Genomic DNA, 23,792 nt, shown 5'->3' on the forward strand with positions numbered 1-23,792 from the left:
TGGGAAGCCAACCTAAATTGCTCCCTCCTAAGCAAAGATTGGGAACGCATATTCCGATTGCCTCGGCTCCTGATCAAATCATCCACACATCTAGAACAACTCTACAAAACGATTTACAGATGGTACATGGTGCCGAGTAGACTGCATAGAATTTACCCTAACACCTCCAACATATGCTGGCGCTGCAATGAGGCAGAGGGCACTGTCCTTCATGTTTGGTGGTCTTGCCCCCGCATCCAGACCTTCTGAGCTGGTGTCCATGAGATAGCACAGGCAGCAACTGGTTGCTCCATTCCCTTAGCAGCCCAACAGTTGTTGATAACTGACCTCCCGAGAGGACTACTTAGGGCCACACAAAAACTCCTGCTGCATATAACCTTGACAGTGCAGCGATTAATCGCTCAAAACTGGAAACAAACGACCACCCCTTGTGTACAGCGCATACTTGCAGAACTAGACACACAATGTTCGTATGAGAAGGGATTAAAAACACTGTTCCCACCAAATCACACCTCCCAGACAACATGGGAAATGTGGGACTCATGGAGATCGCGTAATAAATGAAAGTGAATGTACCTTACCAATAATAATGAATGTACCTACTACATAAATGTGACTGTGTCCCACGAATAGGTGGGAGACAACAGACCGGCATGAGGACATAGAGAGCGAGGGTTAGAAGAATATACTAGACCCCATATGGGGATGTGCTAAATGTAAAAACACGATACTCTAACCCATAAAGGCTGTGAAAATGTATTTGTTGAGTACATGACGTGTACGCCATTTGAGTATTCATTGCCAACTGTATAAGAGTTGATATTGTGCATTGATGAAATCCATTTACCTTTCCTCCCTCTTCTTTTCTGTACCCTTAACCGCTTAAAACAATAAAAATTGTCAAATTGAAAAAGAACCAATAACAGCCAATGCAAACACCGAGTATTTTACTATTAAAGGGACACTATAGTCAAAAGAACAACTACAGCTTATTGTATTGGTTCTGGTGAGTATAATCATTCCCTTTAAGATTTTTGCAATAAACACTGTCTTTCTGTCACGATTCTGGGAACCTAACACGCTAACAGGTCACAGAGAGGAAAAGGTGCAGTACCTGTCCTTAGAATTTCCGGGTTAAGCACACCAAGAATAGTCAGGAGACAGTAAGGGGAGCCAGAAAACAGGAGAACGTGAAACAAGCCGAGGTCAAAGGGATGGAGAATACAGGAGAGTCGGAGAAACAGGTGGCGTTTTTCTATGGGAATGCATTGTGATTGGTTGCCAACGCCAGCAGACTGGAATAAAGATAAGATTTGAATATATTTAGGGGAGCTAGTGGGGAGGGGGAGCAGTGGGGCTAGAAAGCGTTTTTAATACTATAGGGTCAGGACTACATGATTGTGTTCCTGACCCTATAGTGTTCCTTTAATTAGTCCTCAACATTCCACTATGAAAAAATTAAAACTTAGTAGTATGTATACCACACAAAACAAGATCTTGTAAAATTTTTGGTAGTAGGCAATAGCATATCTATAGTGCCAAAAATGTTGGATACATAGATGTGCTTTAACTGAAGCAAATCACAAATTAATAGGATGATGGAACTGGGACTGAATATTCCTGGCTTACACCATACCAGGGTTTGGATGCTTTGCATGTCCCTTAAAAAGACAAACTAGTAAAAAGTGAGTTACTGAACATCTTTATAAAATATACTCACTAAGAGTTAATAATGGCAAACAGCAAAAGTAAGGTTAAAATCTGAACAAAAATTGTCTCTCAACTATAATCACCACTTTCTTATTTTCAATTAAATTTTACTATTCAGATTTCAATTTGCTACTTCGCTTAGTTCAGTTAATAACCCTGGAGGTTGTTCACTGATCTGTGAATCAAATATTCAAAGTAAGGACGAGATACTGTAATTAACCCGCCCGGAGCCGCAATCCACGGGCACACCGAGCTCCAAAGCCGGCACACAATACACTCACACTATGGGGAAGAAGTGTAAGAAGCAGAGAGCGGATCCGAGCACGGGGTCCGGAGATATAGGGGCTTTTCTCCGTGCTGCCTCGCGGCCTGCAGATTCCAAGATGGCGCCCGAGGTCTATACTACACAATCCTCGGACGAGGACAGCTTTTATACAGAGCTCGCAGTGCCTAGACGAGAGCAACAAATGCCTCAAAGACCCATGGACATGGGGGACGCTGCACCAGCCACCAAGGAAGATATTAAAGCTCTTATGAAGGACATTCAGTCCATATTTTCCAAGCGGACATGGCGCTGGTGAGGGCAGACATATCTACTGTCACCAGTAAAGTGGCAAATGTAGAAGTGGGCCTTGGAGAATCCAAACTAGCGCAAAGCGCCACAGACGCAGCGCTGAACTCTCTCCGCAAACAATATGCAGACCAACAAGCCCAACTGGCCGGCATGGAGGACCGGAACAGGGCAAGGAACATGCGGGTCCGGGGAGTGCCGGAGACAATCACCGGATCGGAATTGCCGCACTATTGCCGGCGGCTTATAGCTACGCTACTGACACCGCGACATGCTAAGCTGGTCACGATAGACTCTTGCTACAGACTCACCAGGGCAGCCTCCACACTGCGCGAAGGACCCAGCGATGTAATGCTCAAGTTTGTGCAGGACTCCGATAGGGGAATGCTTATGGGGGGCGCGAGAGGCTCCCCCACACTGGCTTTTGAAGGAGCACAACTGGAGATTTACAGAGACGTATCAAGACACACCATGATGTGGCGGAAGACCTTTCGTCCGGTCACTCAGCTACTCCAGGATCAAGCCATCCCCTACAAATGGGGCCCACACCGTCTGCAGGCTGAAAAGGCAGGCAAGACACATAAGCTCTCCAACGCAACCGACATACCGGCCTTCTTGCAAGCACTTGGCCTCCCAGCGCTAACGACTCAAGCGACAACCCGTCCAACATGGACTGTAGCGGAGATTACCCCTTTCGTGCCCAGAGGAGAGGTTCAGAAAACCATTGCCTCAACAACCTGATGTGGCAGCAACTGAGAGGGACTTGATTACCCTTTATCCGTTACAGACAACGGGAGATATGCATGTTCCGTTCTACGTTTATTATCTCCTATACTGTTTACATTGTTTGCTTATTTCTCCTTTTTTTCGTAAAATGTTTCAAATTGCGCTCTCTCCTTGCATTCGCCATGCTGGCTCTGTAAGCCACTGAATTATCATATATGTTAAGCTACCCTCCCCCATATTTTTTTCACTCAGAGTGCGCAAAGCAGCTTGTAATTAACCGCTAACTCTTTGCAGCACTTGCAGCTCGTAGCCTAGACAGTCCTACCCAGCTATGACAACCACACTCACCTGAACTCAACTGACTGAGGCCCCACGCTTCATAAGTCCATACCTAGAGGTGCCTAATATTATAGTACAAGTCACACGCTGAAAACAGGCATACAGGCACTTGATGCTGTATAGTTGTAACCCCAACCCTACCAAGCCAGTGTCAAGCTATGTAAAATAGGCGAAAGGGGGCTGACCAGGCCCATAAAAAACAAAACCGGGTAGTCCTCACCCATGTGTAATGATTGATATTAAGCTCCATGTTATCTGATTTGAAATGTACGCGTCACACATGATATGGCTTTTACTGTGCAGTACCCACGAAAATAAAGAATTAAAAAAAAAAAAATATTCAAAGTAAAGCCTCAATTTAATATTTTTGGATAAGCTTTTTTTTTTTTTAATTCTTTATTTTTCAGTGCACATCAGAAACGTTACAACGTTTGAAAAAGATTAGGTAATATGCTGTTAGTGTGTTAGCTTGTTCAAAGGAGAGTCTTGCACCTTTTTTCTGTTTTTAATAACATGTTTGCTGATACCTGTCAGCTTGCGTGTTGCCCTAGTGCTCTAGGTGTTTCGAGTGTTGCTTATCTGCGCTTATTTATGGTTGTGGATTTGTCGCGCTGAGATTACAGCGTTCAGCGTGTATGTTCGTCTTTGTGTTGTTTGATAACATAGTGGGTGGATTTGGGTGGTATGTGTCCTGCCCAGGGGAGAGCTAAGGACAAGTGTGCGAAGGGTGACTCGTCCACCATTATGTGTTGTATGTGATGACTCCTAACCAAGGGAGTAGCGGGGGGGGGGGGGGGGATGTTCTTTGTAGTTTGGTGTTGTCCCTAGGGCTATGTGCGGTAAGGTAGAATCTTGCTCAATCTCGGGGGGTTGTGATCCCGTTATAAATCTAGCCCTGGGTGTGGTGCCTGTATGTTGATTTGTCCTCTGTGTTCGTGTGAGTTAAGCACATATAGAGAAGATATAGTAGTGGAGGGAAAAAAGAAGGGAAAACATAAGGTTATACGTTAACTATAGAGAGCTATATGTAAAGTCCCGGTGAGACAGTCTTTTGCCGTGCTTAGGAACTGCAGGCAGGGTGCGTCGGTATCTCATGTTGTGCCGTTACTGGGGCTTGATACTGTCGCAGATCTCGGGACGAAGGGCGTTGTGTAAGCCGGGTCCCAGCTGGTCGTTGCGGGGGAGGTTCTCGGTTGGGTGTCGTCCGGCGAATGTTCTAGGCCCAGGGCCGTCAGGAATGGGGATGCATCCTCTGTTGAGGTGAGTACATGCACGGTACCGTTGTGTGATACTGTCAGAGAGCCGTTCCTACCCCATTTGTATTCTATGTTGGCTGTTCTAAGCTGACCGGTTATTGGAAGGAATGTTTTGCGCCATATTAGGGTTGCCTTCGTGATATCTTGGTAAAATGTTAAGGAAGCTTCTTCAAATCGTATCGGGGTTTTACCTTTGAGGGCTGACATGATTAAGATTTTATCATGGGTCGTGGAGCACCGGAGAATGACGTCTCTGGAGACTATGGACGGTGGCCCCACCGGTCCTGGCAGGCGGTATATTCCCTCCATGGTCAGTTTTTTGGCAACCGCATGGGGTAAGATGGTGGTCAGTAAGCGTCTGACATAATGGGGTAGTTCTTCCGCCTTGATTGCCATCGGGATGCCCCTTTATTTTGATGTTGGTGCGGCGGTGTCGGTCTTCCATCGCCGTTACTTGTGCCGTGATGTTCCTTTGATGAGACCAGAGCTGTTGTACTGTAGCTTGAAGCATCTGCGTTTGGACGTCTGCAATGTCCCTCTCCGAGGCCTGTACCCGGTCTGTGACGGCTTTCAGGTTATTGCTGATAGGGGCTAATTCAGTCGCTAGGATTTTGTGAAAGTCCGCCAACAGGACCTTCAGGTCATGTCTGGTCGTCGGTGTGGAGTCGGTGATGGCATCAGGTGTCGTCGGATGAGCAGTTGCCGACTGTTCCGCCTCATGTTGCCTGTCTTGAGGTGCTGGGGTAATAGGCCGCATGGGGGTGGTAAACCTCTGTGGTCCGTCACCGTCGCTTTTTGCGATCGGCGGCCCATTGCCGGCATGTGGGACTGGATGTCGGGTGCTGGCTGGTATGCGTTGCTACTCGCCTGTTGCGCGAGGAGGGCCTCCAGGCTCGTGAGGGACACCGCGGGGTAGGCCCCGTTTTTCCGTCTCCGTCTGGGCAGGGCCTTGGTCTGGAAAAATGGCATTGATCGCCTCGGGAGACGGTGGAGGTTGTCGCTGGGACCTTTATAGGTCGAGGTGGGTTATCGATTTTGTGGAATTTTAGGTTTTGTGATTGTCCTAAGAGGAGCTTGCATGCATGGCGTCTATTCAGGCTGGTGGTCAAGCTCCGCCCCCTCTTTGGATAAGCTTTTTAATTAAATATTTTAATTTTTTTTTATAAACTTTTAAAAGTATATAGTATTTTTTTTGTATTTATTTAATATTTTTTGATTTTTTTTATGTATGATATTTTATTTTTAATATTTTTTTTTCAATTTGACAATTTTTATTGTTTTTTCAAATATTTTCTTAAAGAACTCGGGGTACAGAAAAGAAAAGGGGTTGGGGTCAAAGTGTTGACAAACCATGCCATGTCAATCAAAAGTGTTGTACAGTAACATTATACAATAATACAATAATACAATAATCATTACATGCACCTTACAATTGTATGCGATGTTTTCTGATTGGAGTGGTGACTAGCGGCTATCCAGCTCTGTTCCTGTTGTAATAGTTTGTGCCCTTTTCCTTAAGGGTTCTCGTGGTTTTTTTGGGGTTTTATCTACGTTAGTATTGCGCTATGTAGTGAGCGCCTCCGTGCTTTCCTCCTCCCTCTTCCTCCTCTAACTATCTGTCCCTCCTGTCTTCTATGACCCACCTCGGTCCTGTGCCTTGTTTTTCCCACTGTACTCTTCCCATGTCTCGCTAGCTGTCCCTACGTGTTTTTTGTATCCAATATGCGTGTTTGCCATTTTTTCGTATTGCCAGTTTAGTGATATTTGCTGCATGAGAGCTTCCCTGGTAGGAGGTATTGGTGACCGCCACGATCTGGCTATTAAGGTCACCGCTGCTATCAGCAAGTGGAACAGGAGAGCCTCCTCAACTCTGGTCATTGCCTGTGGTAACATGAATAATATACATTGTTGGATGGATAGTTTCCACTGCCTGCCCATTAGATCCTTAGCTATTTCCTCTACCATTTTCCAGTAGTCCCCAATCTCCTTGCATGACCACCAGATGTGGCTCATTGTACCCTTTTCTGTCCCGCATCTCCAGCATACATTTGGAGTGTTTGGATAAATCCTAGCTAATTGCTCGGGTACCCTGTGCCACCTGTATTGCAGTTTTCTGATAGTTTTTAGATGAGATGTGCATCGTGTGTTGCCTTTATGTATTGCAAACGCCCTTTGCCACTGTTCCTCATCTATGTCTTGCCCCAATTCTGTATGCCATGTCTTTTGGAATGTCATGTCTGGGTCTGTCCTGTCGTCTATGAGCACGTTATAGATCTTGGAGATCGTTTTTACGGGAGGTCTACTAGAGAGGCATAGATGTTCTATGGATTGGTTAGTGGCTGACTCTTGGTAGTTTATCGGTATCCCTGTGAGCAAGGATTTCAACTGCAAGTATGAGAATAACGCATTGCTGGATATGCCGTATCTAGCTTGGAGGTCTGGGAAATGCATCAGTTGGTCCCCCTGGTACATGTGGGCAATCTTAGTGCAACCCCTCTCTGACCACTTTTTTGCATCAAACGTCGGGATCCCTATTGCTAAGCATGAGATTGGGGCATCCCCAGAGAGTGTCCCCTCTGTCCCTTCCCTCTTTCTGTTTTCGTCCCAGAATTGTAATGTTAGTTGGGTGGTCGCTAATGGGAGTATGTGTTGGGGTCGGAGTTTTTGTGGTAGCCATAATAGTTCCTTGAGGGATGGACATTGCGTCCAGTATGATTCTATCTTTGTCCATTGTGGAGCCTCCCCTCCCGCTGTTGCTACTTTGATTGCTGTCAATTGGGCCGCCCTATAATAGGCATGTACATTTGGCATACCTAACCCTCCTTTTCTGATTGGTATTTGTAGTGTTCTATTGGCTACCATTTTTAATATTTTTAAGAAAATAATTTTAAAAGTTTAAGCAAGTTGTAGTTGAGCTATTTGAAAAAAAAGCCAGTTGTGTCCCTTATCAAGATTAGACTGCTGAGCTTGTAGCAATTTGGACATATTAAAGGGACACTATAGTCACCCAGACCACTTCAGCTCAATGAAGTGGTCTGGGTGCCAGGTCCCCCAGGTTTTAACCCTTCAGAGAAACTGCTATGTTTACATTGCAGGGTTAATCCAACCTCTAGTGGCTGTCTTCCTGACAGCCACTGGAGGCACTTCTGCGACACTGGGTGCGAAATTCACATCCAACATGCAGAAGGTCCATAGGAAAGCATTGAGAAATGCTTTCCTATGGACGGTTTGAATGGGCGCGCGGCTCTTGCCGCGCATGCGCATTCCGCTCCACTCGGGAGCTGACATCGGCGGGGGAGGAGAGGTAACTCTGGCTCCCTCGGCGCTGGATTAAGGTAAGTAACTGAAGGGGTTCTAACCCCTTAAGCGCCAAGGGAGGGGGGCCCCGAGGGTGGGGGGTCCTAAGGATGATATAGTGTCAGGAAAACAAGTTTGTTTTCCTGACACCATAGTGATCCTTTAAAAGGAACTGTATAGACATGTTTGTATTCCTGACCCTAAAGTGTTAAACATATGAAGGGTCCCTGGCCCCCCACTGCCACCCTTAAATAAGTGAAAAAAACTAACCTTTTTCCCACTGCCTCGCGGGTGGCCAGCGCTGGGCCCGCCGCGATCCGCTTTCTTGGCTGATGTCATCAGAATTGATTGATTATCTCAGCCAATCACAATGCTTTTCCATAGGAAAGGACTGGATTGGCTGAGATCGTAAATTATGATGATCTCAGCCAAGGAGGTGGGGTGGAGAAGGGGCCAAACACCACCCTAGCCAATCAGCATCTCCGGATAGATATGCATTGATTCAGCATCTCCATGCACAGCGTGGAGACACTGCATGGCAGTGCTTCACACTGTGTGGCACTGATCCAGAAGCAACTCTAGTGACTGTCAGAGGAGTGGCCACTAGCGGTGTTCCTAGGCAGAAAAGCCTAGGTTGAAAGCCTGCAGGCACTGACTATACTCACCAGACCAACTACAATAAGCTGTGGTTGTTCTGGTGACTATAGTGTCCCTTTAAAAAGTTGTAATAACTGTTAAATTAACATGCAAGTTTTTAGTGCTTGATTCAGTAATTAACAAATATTTCCAAGGTTGAAAAATAAATACAGATTTGAAGCTTCATTCCTTGTGTATATTGAAATAATTTAGATTTTCCTAGCTGACAAATCGATGTGAGATGAAGTGGCACTTGATAAGAAAAAGCATCAAGCTGTACCCAATGTTACTAGCTTGAAATGTATTGCTATGGCAACAAGTACATAAAAATGAACAAAACGATGTACAATACACCATTAAATTGCCTTTAAAAACACTTTAAAAGCACAATAAAGCCCACCAACCTATAATTAGAAACAGCAGTTTACATTAGTTGGCGATTTAAGGCTATGTCATGGTGTAGAAAAGTTTGTATATTAAACAGTGAATGCTGTATAAGCATTATTGTTGCTATGCTTATTAATACAATTCAAGCCACAATGAATATTCATTTCACTGCAAGACCGAGTTTTACTCGGTTATGGAAATGGAAGCGCCACTATAGGCTTGTTTTTACAAAAACAGCAATGTTTTACATTATTGGGTTACAAGTACACTGCACCCAGACAACTCAATTAAGATATGTGGTATAATAGGTGTGGTTTGTGTGTGTGCAAGGGGTTGTAGTGTGTGTGCAAGGGGTTATAGTATGGGTGTGGGCTGTAGTATGTGTATGTAGGGAACATAGTGTGGGGTTGGGTAGGGATGTTTTGTGTGTAGGAAGGTGGTAACATAGTGCTTTTGAAAGGAGACAGAGGGAAAGTAACAGATCCCGTATACTCCGACTGACTATATTTGTTGTAAGTCTCGCAGGTCCCGAAGTGAAGCAGTGATTATAATTCTGAGCTACCCAAAACATCAGCTAAAACTTGATCAATGGTACAATGAACTGCTTTATTATGGCACAGAGGCCTGCTTTTATACACAGACCCCCAGCATGGTAATTATTATGTGACTAAATTAAAGTTGATGCTCCCCTCCCTCTTAAATACATTTGGTGCTTTAGGTCTCCACCTTCAAGAGCCCTCCTCTTATGAGCTCCAGCACTGGTGGTATCAAAGTGTTACTGTGGTACTGTGCGCTCTGAACACTCTGAATGCCAAGCTCTCAAGAGAACTGCTCAGTATCTATCTGGCGAAGGTGCAGAACTGAAGCGCTGTGGGATCTTTCCTCCCCCTACCGTGCCAGAGAAGAAGATCCTCAATACATTTGTATTCCTGACACTATAATGTTTATTTACACCCTAGATGGGATTTGATTGTCTGACACCACAAGGAAAGCCAATGAAAGCACAGTTGTGATAATTTAATTTTTGCAAACTGATTTGAAAAAAAGCTTGACGGAAAACCAGGGGACTGGACCTATAGACTCAAAGCACCATAACTAATAAAATGAGCTGTAGGGGTTATAATGTCTACATTGCTACTTTAAGAAAAAAAAAATAACTTGGAACTAAACAAAATCCCTGATCTGCTAAGAAATAGCTTTAGTGTCTACATAAAGCCAGTTGTGTATGTAGTGTCCCTCAGCAAACATTCATTAAAGAACATATTAAATATTAAAGGTCAGGTACGATATAACCTTTACTTTATTTTGATGTACAATGTGTCATTGCTCTGGGAAAAAAAAAAGAAGAAGTTTGGAAGTTACCATGTAATACTAATAAGTAACGTATACCGGAACAAGAAACAGCTGGGGGTTCACCTAGCAAACCACAACCTTTCAGTGTTAATTTAACTAATTTGGATTTTTCTTTTAACCATAAATGATCATGCATATATATAGAACACACCTTATGAGTGAGTGTGAGCTGCAGGGAAACTTTCTCAGAATATGTAGGAGGACATAACAGAAATATTCCCGAAATTAGAGGGTCATCCATTACAACTTACTGGTAATCAAAAAAAAAAAACAACAAAACAATACATAAAACACAGCAGATTTTTACATACTTGCTGTCATTCTGGGACAGTTCGTTCACAACATTTGTTTTAAAGTATTGTTAAACAGAATACAAAAGTGACCTAGCAACAACGGTAAACGGAGAGTGGTAAGCTTTGCAGAAAATAAACATGCTTGGCACTCCAATAAAAGATAGAAAACTATATATACACACAACTCCAAGCCCCTACTTATCTTTAGTGATACATTTTTAAGAAGTTGGCATTAAAATGATGACACCATAGTGTGATAATGCTAGTGTCATAGTGCTAATAATAGCACATTATTCAAAAAAAGTGTGTAACTTCTAACATAATCATTGTTTTAAAAAAGGAAAAAACGGGACAGCCCAGGAAAAGATAAGGGACCTACGTGTCCCACTGTGATGTTAATGGTTTGGGGACCTGCGAGCCCGACCAATGTACAACTGAAAAATTCCTTTTTGAACAATAAAAAGAAAGTTAAATACCGTATATACTCGAGTATAAGCCGAGGCCCCTAATTTTACCCCTAAAAACTGGGAAAACTTATTGACTCGAGTATAAGACTAGGGTGAGAAATGCAGCAGCTACTGGTAAATTTCTAAATAAAATTAGATCCTAAAAAAAATATATTAATTGAATATTTATTTACAGTGTGTGTATAATGAATGCAGTGTGTGTGTATGAATGCAGTGTGTGTGTATGAATGCAGTGTGTGTGTATGAATGCAGTGTGAGTGTATGAGTGCAGCGTGTGTATGAGTGCAGCGTGTGTATGAGTGCAGCGTGTGTATGAGTGCAGCGTGTGTGTATGAGTGCAGCGTGTGTGTATGAGTGCAGCGTGTGTGTATGAGTGCAGCGTGTGTGTATGAGTGCAGCGTGTGTATGAGTGCAGCGTGTGAGTGAGTGTGTGAGTGTGAGTGTGAGAGTGTGAGAGAGTGTGAGAGTTGCAGAGCCTTGGTGGGGGGTGGGTGTTTTTTTTTTATTATTTAAATTTTTATTATTTTTTTATTATTAATTATTATTTTTATTTATTTAATTATTATTATTATTATTGTATTATTATTTATTATTTAATTATTATTCCTTTTTTTATTATTATTCATTATTTTTTTTTCGTCCCCCCTCCCTGCTTGATATATGGCAGGGAGGGGGGCTCTCCTTCCCTGGTGGTCCAGTGGCATTGGCAGTTCAGTGGGGGGAAGGGGGGGCTGGCAGAGCTGTAACTTACCTGTCCTGCAGCTCCTGTCAGCTCTCTCCTCCTCCGCGCCGTCCGTGCAGCTCCCTCTGTCAGCTCACAGTGTAAGGCTCTCGCGAGACTTACACTGGGAGCTGACCAAGGTGCTGAACGGAAGGCGCGGAGGAGGAGAGAGCTGACAGGAGCTGCAGGACAGGTAAGTTACAGCTCTGTCAGCCCCCCTCTCCCCCAGTCTGTATTATGGCAATGCAAATTGCCATAATACAGACTATTGACTCGAGTATAAGCCGAGTTGGGGTTTTTTAGCACAAAAAATGTGCTAAAAAACTCTGCTTATACTCGAGTATATACAGTAAATAAATAAAAAAGGACAGAGCAGCTTTAAAATGTGGCCAAAATTTTATTTATTTTTTAATCTCGTGATACTGAGCTCATTAACATCATCAGTTGTTAGCATGTCAATAAGTACTGAATATGTTCTAGTAAATGTGCTCTAAATAAAATTAAAAAAAATAAACACATACACACACAAATACATAATACAGTAAATGAACAGAGTTTATAGATTAAATTCTGAATGTGATGTTATTATATTGATTTACTCTTTATGTCTCTACTTGACCTCCTGGTTATCTATTTTTGTTTTTATTATTTGCTTGTTAGCATATTGTGTACTAAAATGGTATCTTACCTTACAGGCTCTTCTAACTTGGGCCTTGATTTTATAAGCCTTGCATATGATTCAATACTGTTAGAAAAACTTTCTAAATAATTTATCTACAAAAATTACCGCATACTTTAATAGTGACTTCTGTAAGTATCAATGCATCTCTATGAGGAATGTTCAGTGTCTCCATGCAGAGGGTGGAGACACTGAAAGTCAGTGCTGCTCACTGTGCAGCGCTGCCCCAGGAAGCACCTCGAGTAGCCATCTGAGGAGTGGCCAGAGGAGTAATCACTAGCATTTAAGGTAAACATTGAATTTTCTCTGAAAAGACCGTGTTTACTGCAAAAAGCCTGAAGGGAATGATTATACTCACCAGAACCAATACAATAACCTGTAGTTGTTCTGTTGACTATAGTTAACAGTTAACGGTCATGCTGAACTTACCTTTTGGGGAGAACAATAGGTCCCCACACCTTTTTAATTTAGGGCCCCCACCCGCTGCTCAAGTGAGGGGGCCGTGGAGAGGGGGGGGGGAGACACAGGCTGCTCACTGTTTAGTAGACATCCCCCTACTTGTGGCATAGCGAGTAGGGACGTTCAGGAGATTTTAATCTCCCTTATGCTAATATGGGGGTCATATTGACCATAGAGTGAGGACATGGGGGGGGCTATGAAGTGGCAGGGAGCACATCTCCCTGCCGCTTTTATTTTTACATATTACAAGGAGGGAGCTGCAAGCCGGTAGCCCCCTCCTTGTAATAAACTGAACGGACGAACAAACGAACACCGATGGTGTTCGTTTGTTCGTCTGAAATTTTTATTCATTCCTTCGTCTTTCTGACGAATGAATGAATATACAAAATTTCCATCTGATTTTCGGACAATAGCAAATGCCCAAATGTTTAACTGGGCATGCACAGGAATTTCACATCGCTATCTAGTGTGGGCAGATGACGTAGCCCACAGGGACTTCATCTAAGATTGTGGCGCCCAGGACCTTGGTCCGGGCATGAAATGAAGATAAAAAAAATAGGTAATATGGGGGGGGGGCTTAGGGCCATTTAGGGATGACTAGGGGGACAAATAATATATGTAGTGGAGTCGGGAGGGAGGTTTAAAAAACAAAACAAAAAAAAACCTGGATTTGGCCATGACAGTGCCTGCTTTAATTATTATTTTTATGGCACCTACTACTATACAGCACCTGGTAGAGTTCTTCCTGACCAGGGAGGATTGGATATCTCAGAAACCACTGTACAGTGTGATAATTAGTACTCAAGGATTTTTGAAGATAGTGTTCAATCAATTCATGGGACCGGTGGTAAGATCAAAGATATAATTTTAAAGTAGGCACCGACATCTAGAGCCCATAAACACACACACAAACACACTATTGGCCCTCTACACACACTACAATCCCTACATATATACTCATACTACACCCCATAAACAAACACTACCCCCTATACACACACCAAGACAATCATGCAAACACATACTACAAGCCTTACAAAGTCACACAATCACTACTGCCCCATATAATGATAACACTTTTTGCAAATAGCTTCACTTATAACCCTGAGAAGAAAGACAAGTGGAATGTGGTGTTGAGCTTTTAGTGACACTTTTAAAGTGAAGTTCCAACTCAGACAAAAGAAACACAGAGACAAGGTAGGGACTCTGCCTGACTTTCTTAGACTATGAGCTACAGTGTCAATCTCGACAGCCGTCAACAATGAAGGCTGCAGGGAATTGGCTCTATGGGGGACACATATGTCAATGCTGTACTCTTGCGCATGCCCAGTTATTTGCAATAGTTCCCAAATGATGACAGTATCACTTTATTTTTTTTTCAATATATGATTTTTATTGAAGTTAAATGTGCAAAGGAAGAACAATCACATCAATAGTACAACCATACTGTAGTGACAAACAATAATGCAAACAGAGACTACATGAATTGACATAGGTGTGAGGAGTACATCACATAATACAAGATACATATTGATTAGCAGTATAAAGTGTGGTGACTGTAAATTCTCAGTGTATGACAACAAAGCGAGGTCAACAGACAATATTAACTTGCATTTACAATATTTTATATCACTCTGTCTTAATTGTAGACCAAGGAGAGTTGCAATATTATCATGTGAAATTCAATGACGCTTCAAGTTGGAGAATATACTCTGCAGGAGGCATCTGACATCTAATGATGTTCATGATGAACTTATAGTCTGCAGAACAGGGTGAGCAATTCACATGGCCTATTTGTAGATCGTGCTTTGAAGTACTTATTACGGCTGTAATGCCGTTACCTCGCTTACTCTCTAGGAAGACTATCTGGCTTTCAACCAGATCTGTCCTAGCAGTTACTTATTTCTCCAGAGCACGTTGGAAAGACTAAACGAGAGTAAACAATAACAAAATATTTTTTTACTTAAATAGGGGAATGAACAAAGAGAAAAGAATAGGAGGGGGAGAGAGTACGGTAAAGTAGAATAAAATAAAATAAAATAACACTCTAATACCAGAAATTAAGTGAAGTCCGTAGACGAGTACGGATTACCAATGGCTTCCCAGTTATGCCACATTGCGTTAAAGGAATCCAGGTTTTTTCCCATTGCCCACTTTTTTTCAAAGACATAAGTGGAGTTGACTTTGTTTATTACCTCCTGAACTGTGGGACATTTTACACTTTTCCAATGAGTGGCTATGCTAGTTTTTGCTGCTACCAAAATGTTTAATACCGCTGCTCTTGATGAGAGGTCGCCTAAATCAGGTAGTAAATGGAGCATGTAATTGGCTGGTTTGAGTGGAATATCGTGACCACTAACTGATTTGATCAAAAGTCGTATTGAGTCCCAAAACGTGTGTAGAGCTGTACAATCCCAAAATATATGTTTCAACGTACCATTGGGATCAGCACATCTCCAACAGTTAGGGGTTGAGCCTGGATAAATTAATCCTAGCCTGGAAGGAGTCAAGTACCACCTCATTAATATTTTGAAATAGGCTTCCCAGTGAGTAACACATTGTGAAGATTTTTTAGTGTATGTGATAGCGGTTTCCCAAGTGGATAGGGGAAATATTTCACCTAGGTCTCGTTCCCATCGGACCATGTATGGCAATTTGTTCTCGTCTGGATTGGATGATAGGGACGAGTAGCAAAAGGATAAAGGTCTTACAGAGGGTGTGCTTTGGCGGGCCAAGAAGCACAAGTGCCCTAGCCTGCTCCACTCTCGTGGGTTGATGTATTTGATGGATCTGGATTGCAGAATATGTTTCAAACGTAAGTACACAAAAAGGTCTTTTGTTGGCAGCTGGAAAAGTTTTTGTATGGTAGGAAATGGCATTAAACCTGTCTTTGTATATAAAGAAGACACATGTGAAATACCGCTGGAGACCCAACGTGATAATGGCAAGTCCGGGGAGATAGCCGTGAGCGCCTGCAAGGGAGCCGCGAAGAGTAGCTCCGTACAGGGCCCCAGCAATGGGCTCCAAGACTGCCATGATTTCAATAAAAAAGTTGTAGTAGACAGCATGGTTGGGGATGCTGGATGTGTCATTGACCATAAATTATAACTCAGGGGGAGTGAAGTACCACATTTAACTTCCAGATCCAGCCACACAGGTGTCGACTTGAGTATCATTATATCTATACCTTGAGCCAGAGCAGACGCTATATAGTAGTTTTTAACGTTGGGAATTTGAAGGCCACCTTTTTTAATGGGGTACCACAGGGAACGGAAGGATACTCTTGGGGGCTTTTTTTTCCATACATGAGCATTTAAGGTCATTTGAAAACGTTTTAGCAGGGCATTAGGAAGGGCTATAGGCAATGTTCTGAATAGATATAGGATATGCGGTAAAGCCATCATTTTTAGGGAGTTAATTCTGCCTATCCAGGAGGCATTTGCCCCATCCCAGGATGCAATTTGTTTTGAGATTTTTGCTAGTACCACTTCGTGATTTTCTAGGATAGTTTGTTTCGTTGTTCGAGCTATTTTGACACCTAGGTAGGAGATAGAAGTTTTGCGCCATTCGAATGAATATTGGGCTTGAAGTGTGTTTAACAGCTGTGTATCCAGGTTAAAGGGAAGAATTTGTGTTTTAACTATATTGTTCTTATAGTACGATATTTTGCCATACTCTAGCAATTTGTTTATAACATGCGGAATTGAGTGAGACGGTTCGGTAAGAAATAACATGATATCATCTGCGAAAAGTGCAGCCTTCTTTTCACCTGCTGGCGTGAGTATGCCAGGTATCAAGGGATCTTGTTTGATCGCTCTGATCAGTGGTTCCAGGCATAGGATAAAAATGTGGGGAGAAAGGGGGCAACCTTGCCTAGTCCCATTAGTTATAGGAAAATTACGAGAAAGAAAACCGGTGTTGAACACCTTGGCAGAGGGCGCTGAATATAGGGCTTTAATGCTATTAATGAAGGGGCTGGAGAATTGAAATGCCAATAGCGTACTTTCCATATATGACCAATTTAGGCGATCGAACGCTTTTTCAGCGTCTAATGCCATAAAAACGCCTTGCACTTTTTTCTTCATGGCCCATTCTAATATATCTACGCAATACCTGGTGTTATCTCCCACCTGTTTACCTGGGACGAAACCTGCCTGTTCTTCTGAGACTAGATTGGGCAGTAAAGGTTTCAATCTGTTAGCGATGATCTTGGCATATAATTTAACATCAGCATTTAGGAGTGAAATCGGCCGAAGGTTACTGCAGATCGTAGGGGGTTTGTTTGGTTTGGGTAGAGTTATGATGAATGCCTCCAGCATTTCTTGCGGGAAAGACCCAGATTTTTGGACTGCATTGAACATGTTTGTAATGTGAGGGGACAAATGTGATGCCATTTTGATGTAATAATAATTGGAGAGGCCGTCAGGGCCGGGAGCTTTATGTTTGGGGAGGGAGCGGATAGCCGATTCAACCTCTTCGGTCGTGAACGGTGTGCTCAGCAACTCGTTTTGCTGCGATGTGACATGTGGGAGAGTTATATGTGTTAAGAAATGCTTGATTTCTCCTATAGTGGGTGTGTGCGTGTCAGTGTGTTTTCCCAGATTATAAAGGTCTTCGTAGTAGTGAGATAGTTCGTTAACAATATCATTAGGATTGAACAATTTCACTCCGTCTTTGGATGTAATATAGGGAATTTTAGTCTGGATGTACTTAGATTTTAATTGGCGCGCCAGCAATTTGCCGGCTTTATTACCCATATGGTAGAAATGTTGTTTCAGTTTTCGAGCATGGTTAATATATTCGTCTGCATGTAGATGATGAATGGCCTCTTGTGTTTTAGCTATTTGTTTGGATATGGACTTGGAGGGGGAAGTTTTATTGGATTTTTCCAATGCTTCCAGCTGTTGGGTAAGCTTACCCATGGAGTTTTGGATGCGTTTTTTGTTTTTTGAGCCCAGTTTTATAAATGCACCCCTAATGACTGCTTTATGGGCAAGCCATTGTGTTTCAACGGAGGTGTGTTCGGTAGAGTTAGTCTGAAAATAGTGGTCTAATTCAGCAGCAATTGTTTTATGGTTATTCGGACAGTCTAAAAGTGATTCGTTTAACCTCCACTTTCCCCGACCCTTGGCGGGGTACGGGACCTCGATGGTGGTTTCAATTGGGGCATGGTCGGACCAGGTGCGTTGGCCTATGGTTTGGCTGACTAGATGTGGTAGAGTAGATTTGTCTATGACACAAAGGTCTATACGCGAGTAAGTTGTGTGGACGTGTGAGAAATAGGAGTAATCTCTGCCCGTAGGATATAAATTTCTCCAGGCATCATATAAATCAGATGTGTGGAGAAGGTGGGTAAATAGTTTGCCGTTCTGTATAGATGTCTTAGTGGGGGGTTTTTTATGCGTGCGTTGGGTGTCCAACTGGGGGTCTAAGGCGCAATTGAAGTCACCACAAATTATTAAATGTCCTTGTTTAAGCTTGGAGATTTTATTAAAGGCTTTTTTTAAGAAAGGATATTGAGCTTCGTTAGGTGCATATAGGGATACTACTGTAACTTTTATTCCGTTCATTTCACCCACTAAAATTAGTAATCTACCCGCTGGGTCTACATATTGCTTGTACAATGAGAAAGCCCAGTCTGAGTGGAAGAATATGGCAACTCCCTTGGTTTTGTTTGGTGCATGTGCGTGAAACCCAGTTGGGTAACGTGGCGAGTATAGCCTAGGCGGGCCTTTTTTTTGGAGGTGAGTTTCCTGTAAGCAAACGATTGCAGCATTAGAGGCATGCATGTCTCGTAACACCTGCCGCCGCTTGTTTGGACTATTAAGCCCTTTAACGTTGAGGGACATAATTTTCATTGTATTACGAGTCATATCAACAACAGTATAGAGAAAGTGCTAATGACAAGACCAAAACGTCTGATGGGCATATGAGAAAATTGAACTGTAATTTGAGTGGATGTTTGTTTTACAGATAAACCGCCTTGCGAAGTGATCGGGTTGCGTTTGTGCCTCCTACGCAGGCCAATAATGATGAATGCATCTTCCATTGTTAACATGTATAAGAGTGTGGAAATTGCGGGGGGAAGGGGAGAGAGGGGAAAAATAAAGGGGAACAGCAAACAAAAGTATATACAATTATCTCCATTCAGAAGGAGATGAAAAAGGGTCATATAGAGTACACCGAAAGATGCACTCAAGAGGTGACCTGAAAGGTTGGTGGGAACGTGGGAACGTGGAGCTCCTACCGCCCTGGTGGTGTATAACTCAAAAGCAGAAAAGGAGAGAACGTATTTTCCTAACGGGTAGTATCATGGCGGATATGCCGCGCCCTGCTCATGTTAGGAAACATCACTTTTAAACATCAACATAACAGTGATTCGAATAAAGTGCAGTTGGTAGCCACAACAATTAAACCTGGGTCCAACTACAGTATACAGTAACAAGTTAATTTCGGTCTGAGTTCGGAGTCGTTATAATCGTTAGGTTGTATTGGTCAGGGTGGTTTTATAACCAAATTTAGCTTTAAGTCTAGGTCAAAAGTTTAAGCGGAAGCTAAACTTTAAAATTTAAACTGAAAGTCTGGATATCAGACAGAATCCTACGAGTACAACACGTGAGTCGTAGTACGACCTGTGCACATATAAAGCACATTGATAGGGCCAATGTTACATTAATCACGGCAGTAGAAGAATAAACAGTATAAATAAAGCGTGAACATTGTGCTTAAAGTTGAACCTTCTGTATGGCCAAGGGTGCGGGTCGACTTTAGCGTCTGCACGCCTTCTAAGGGGGCAATATCGTGTGACACAGCATATGATGGTAACTACAGTCCCAAGGCCTGCGAAGTGATTAATATTTCCGCCCAAGAACTAAATAAATGGGGGAAGTTGTAACCATATGGACAGGGTGTAAAATGCTGACATTCGCTTTTACCCTTATTTCTATGGCCCTATAGCAAGACTTAGCCGTGGTATATGCACTAAGTTACCAGGTGGGTGTACACATACAGTATAGGGACCTCTATGGAGCATACAATGGAATACTATACCAATATTGCTCGAAATATGTGGTGCATGATAGCTGTAAAAGTTCATTTCGCTGTGGTTCGGGCTCCTGCCATGTGCCACTCATTTTGGATTTTCTTCGGAGATCTCTCCCCGGATGCCACTTGATGTTCTCCTGTTGGTCGCCATAGTCCCCATTCGGAGAGAGTCTTCATACCTTCTTTAGGATCGCTGAAAACACGGGTTGTTCCCTGTCTCCAGACGATCAACTTTGTAGGGTAACCCCACTTATAATTCACATTGTTGTTCCGCAAAGTTTTTGTAATGGTGATGAATTCTCTGCGCTTCGCCATGGTGGCAGCAGATAAGTCCGCAAATAAAGCAATTGCAGAGTGTGGGTCTGGAAGGTTCGCCGTTTTCCTCGCTGCTGACAATAGGGATTCTTTGTGTACATAGGAATGAAATTTTACTATCACGTCTCTGGGCGATTCAGGAGGTAGACGAGACGGTCGAGGGAGTCTATGCATACGATCATAGGCCCATGCAGAGTCTGGTAAGTCCTGGACCAAGGCCTTGCAAATAGAAAGAACATGCGCTGGGAGGGCATCGTGGGAAATGTCGTCAGGAATACCCCGGAATCTTACATTTTGCCGCCTGGATCTGTCCTCCAGGTCAGCCAGCTTCAGTTGCAGTGCTTCATTTTCATCTGATAATGATTGGAGCTTGTCCACAACTTCGTTATGGGCGTTGCATAGGTCGCCTGTTTTATTCTCCAGGTGGCTAGTCCGGTCGCCCAGGCTCGTGATTTCTTTCCGCAATTCTTTGTCAATACGCTGGAAATCAGCTTTTATGGTAGCTCTCAGCTCTTGCAGCATTTTATGGAGACTCTTCTCCGTTACTGGAGAGTCTGTATATTTGGAAGAGATGGACTCCTGATCGGAAGCTCCGTCCGACATAGTTTCTGTCTCCTCGCCGCCATCTTGGGTAAGTACTTGGCGGTCTTTTTTCTTTATTTTGGCCGATTCTCGAGTTCTCGGCTGCTTGGGATAAGACATATTTCTTACACCGAAGTTCTGCTATGATAAGGTAAGGTAATCTGTTGAGTTATCGCTTTGGGTAGCTTGAATTGTAGCTTTCAGGACGGTTTAACGCCGGAGCTCCTACTCCATGCGGCCGCTCACACCGGAAGCCAGACACGCCCCCTGACAGTATCACTTTAAATGAACACTATGGCGTTAGGAATACAAGCTTGTATTATTAATTGTATTGTGTTCTACTCTGCCTTTAGTTTAAGGTGTGCCCCCTGATTGTAATGGTCCTGGAATTCTATAACATCTGAGTGAAATGTTTTTAACACCCACCTAACACTCCTTTACTTATATCTTCATTGATGTACATCCATGTGCCCTTTAAAGATGGCACTAGTCAAAGCTAGAATACATTTAATTAACATGAGACAGGGAATGCATCCATTAAATTCTATGAAAAATTTCAGAAGTGTTGAAGAATTTATTATGCAACTTTAACATATACTATAGCAAGATACAAACTAGTACCTGTCAAAAGGACTGAAAACTGTGATCCAAGTATTATTTATATAATCATCACTGTAACATCACACTGAAATAATATAGCTAGTAAAAAGATTTCCTAGCATCATGCATCTAGCAAATTTGCTATTAAAACCTATTTAGACAACCCTCCAAACAGAAACATGAAATCTACTCAGGCAGCCTGATCAATCATTATTCCTACAGATCCACCTTTAAAGGAACACTATAGTCACCTAAATTACTTTAGCTAAATAAAGCAGTTTTAGTGTATAGATCATTCCCCTGCAATTTCACTGCTCAATTCACTGTCATTTAGGAGTTAAATCACTTTTTTTCTGTTTATGCAGCCCTAGCCACACCTCCCCTGGCTATGATTGACAGAGCCTGCATGAAAAAAAAAACTGGTTTCACTTTCAAACGGATGTAATTTACCTTAAATAATTATATCTCAATCTCTAAATTGAACTTTAATCACATACAGGAGGCTCTTGAAGGTCTAGCAAGCTATTAACATAGCAGGGGATAAGATCTCAATTAAACAGAACTTGCAATAAACAGAACTTGCAATAAAGAAAGCCTAAATAGGGCTCTCTTTACAGGAAGTGTTTATGGAAGGCTGTGCAAGTCACATGCAGGGAGGTGTGACTAGGGTTCATAAACTAAGGGATTTAACTCCTAAATGGCAGAGGATTGAGCAGTGAGGCTGCAGGGGCATGTTCTATACACCAAAACTGCTTCATTAAGCTCAAGTTGTTCAGGTGACTATAGTGTCCCTTTAACCCCTTAAGGACACATGACATGTGTGACATGTCATGATTCCCTTTTATTCCAGAAGTTTGGTCCTTAAGGGGTTAAAAGGCTTGTGCACTGTGGCAAATAAATTTCAGTAAAACCATACAAAATCGTGTAAATTGGACGCAGAGTTCTGTCAATTCTGCAGTTCCACGTGTGAGAATTTTGTTACCAAAAAAAAAAAAAAAAAGAAATTCAGGCTGCAAAAAAGCAAGAAAAATTCACCTATTACTGTGTTGAAATGCAAAAACAACTAAAATATTGTTTGGCCAACTGGCTACGCAATATCACGCATTCCAGCAAAGCCAATTCCGAGTTGCCAAAATTAGATTATATATCTGGACTAAAAAAAAAAAAATAGTATGCAATGATTTTTTTTAATTTATAGAATATTTTACCAGGATAGATACATTGAGATTTTTCTAGTTTTCAAGTATGTCCTGGGTCCACAAAACATTGCATTGTTACATTAGTGTACAATAAAATACAAAAAACAATATTAATACACAATATATGCAAAATTTTACATAGAACAGGTAGAAAATATATAATCAACCATTCTGTTTTGAGGTATGTAGCGAGGGATCCCTTAAAGGACTTTAGGCTTGGGGAAGATTATTTAAGTGTGCGGGAGGTCATTCCACAATTGCGGCGCTCTGTAGGAGAAGGAGGATCGGGACACTTTCTTTTTGTATTGAGGTAGACTAAATCAGGGGTAGGCAACCTTCGGCTCTACAGATGTTGTGGACTACATCTCCCTTGATGCTTTGCCAGCAATATGGCTGTAAAAGCATTATGGGAGATGTAGTCCAAAACATCTGTAGAGCCGAAGGTTGCCTACCCCTGGACTAAATAAAGTGCTGGTACCGGATCGGAGGTTATAGGAGGTGGGAACAGCCGAGGAGAGCATTCTGCTCAGGTGGGGTGGGAGTTTCCCAGAAAAGTTCCTAAACACAAGGCTGGAAAGATGAAGGGTGCGTCTGGATTCCAGCGACAATCAGTTAAGTTCTATGATAATAATGGATTGTAAATATTTTTCCTGTTGCAGTCTTTTATTGATAAAAAATGGGGAGCATTTATTTTACATTTAAATAAAGAGTTTATTTCAAAAAATGAAAGGAAAAGTAAATTCGATATCCACTCACTTCTATTCGATATCCACTCACTTCTTTTAAGCCTGAGAAGACCAAGATTTTCCCACATATCCAGTCTTTAACGTTAATGACTATCCCTCTGTATGGAAAAAAAAAAAACAGAGCCCCATCAGCTTATACTACCTGCGTCTGCAAGATTCAGTGAGGCAGGGCAAAACCACCACAATGAAAGGCATTTGAAGAATGTGCAGCAGCAGCAGGAGACATTGATTTTATATTTTTGAATAAGGTTTTCAAATGATTTAGAATTTTTGTATAAACTCAAAATAGTCAAATATATATATTTAAAAAAAAAAAACCCTCAGGGGTAGAGGGAGACAATAGTGTTAGGAATACAGATTTGACCACCATATTCTATACTTTTACAATTTTAGAAATAACTCTTAAAGGGAC

The sequence above is a fragment of the Pelobates fuscus genome, chromosome 1, assembly GCF_036172605.1.
Source record: "Pelobates fuscus isolate aPelFus1 chromosome 1, aPelFus1.pri, whole genome shotgun sequence".
Classification (NCBI taxonomy): Eukaryota; Metazoa; Chordata; class Amphibia; order Anura; family Pelobatidae; genus Pelobates; species Pelobates fuscus.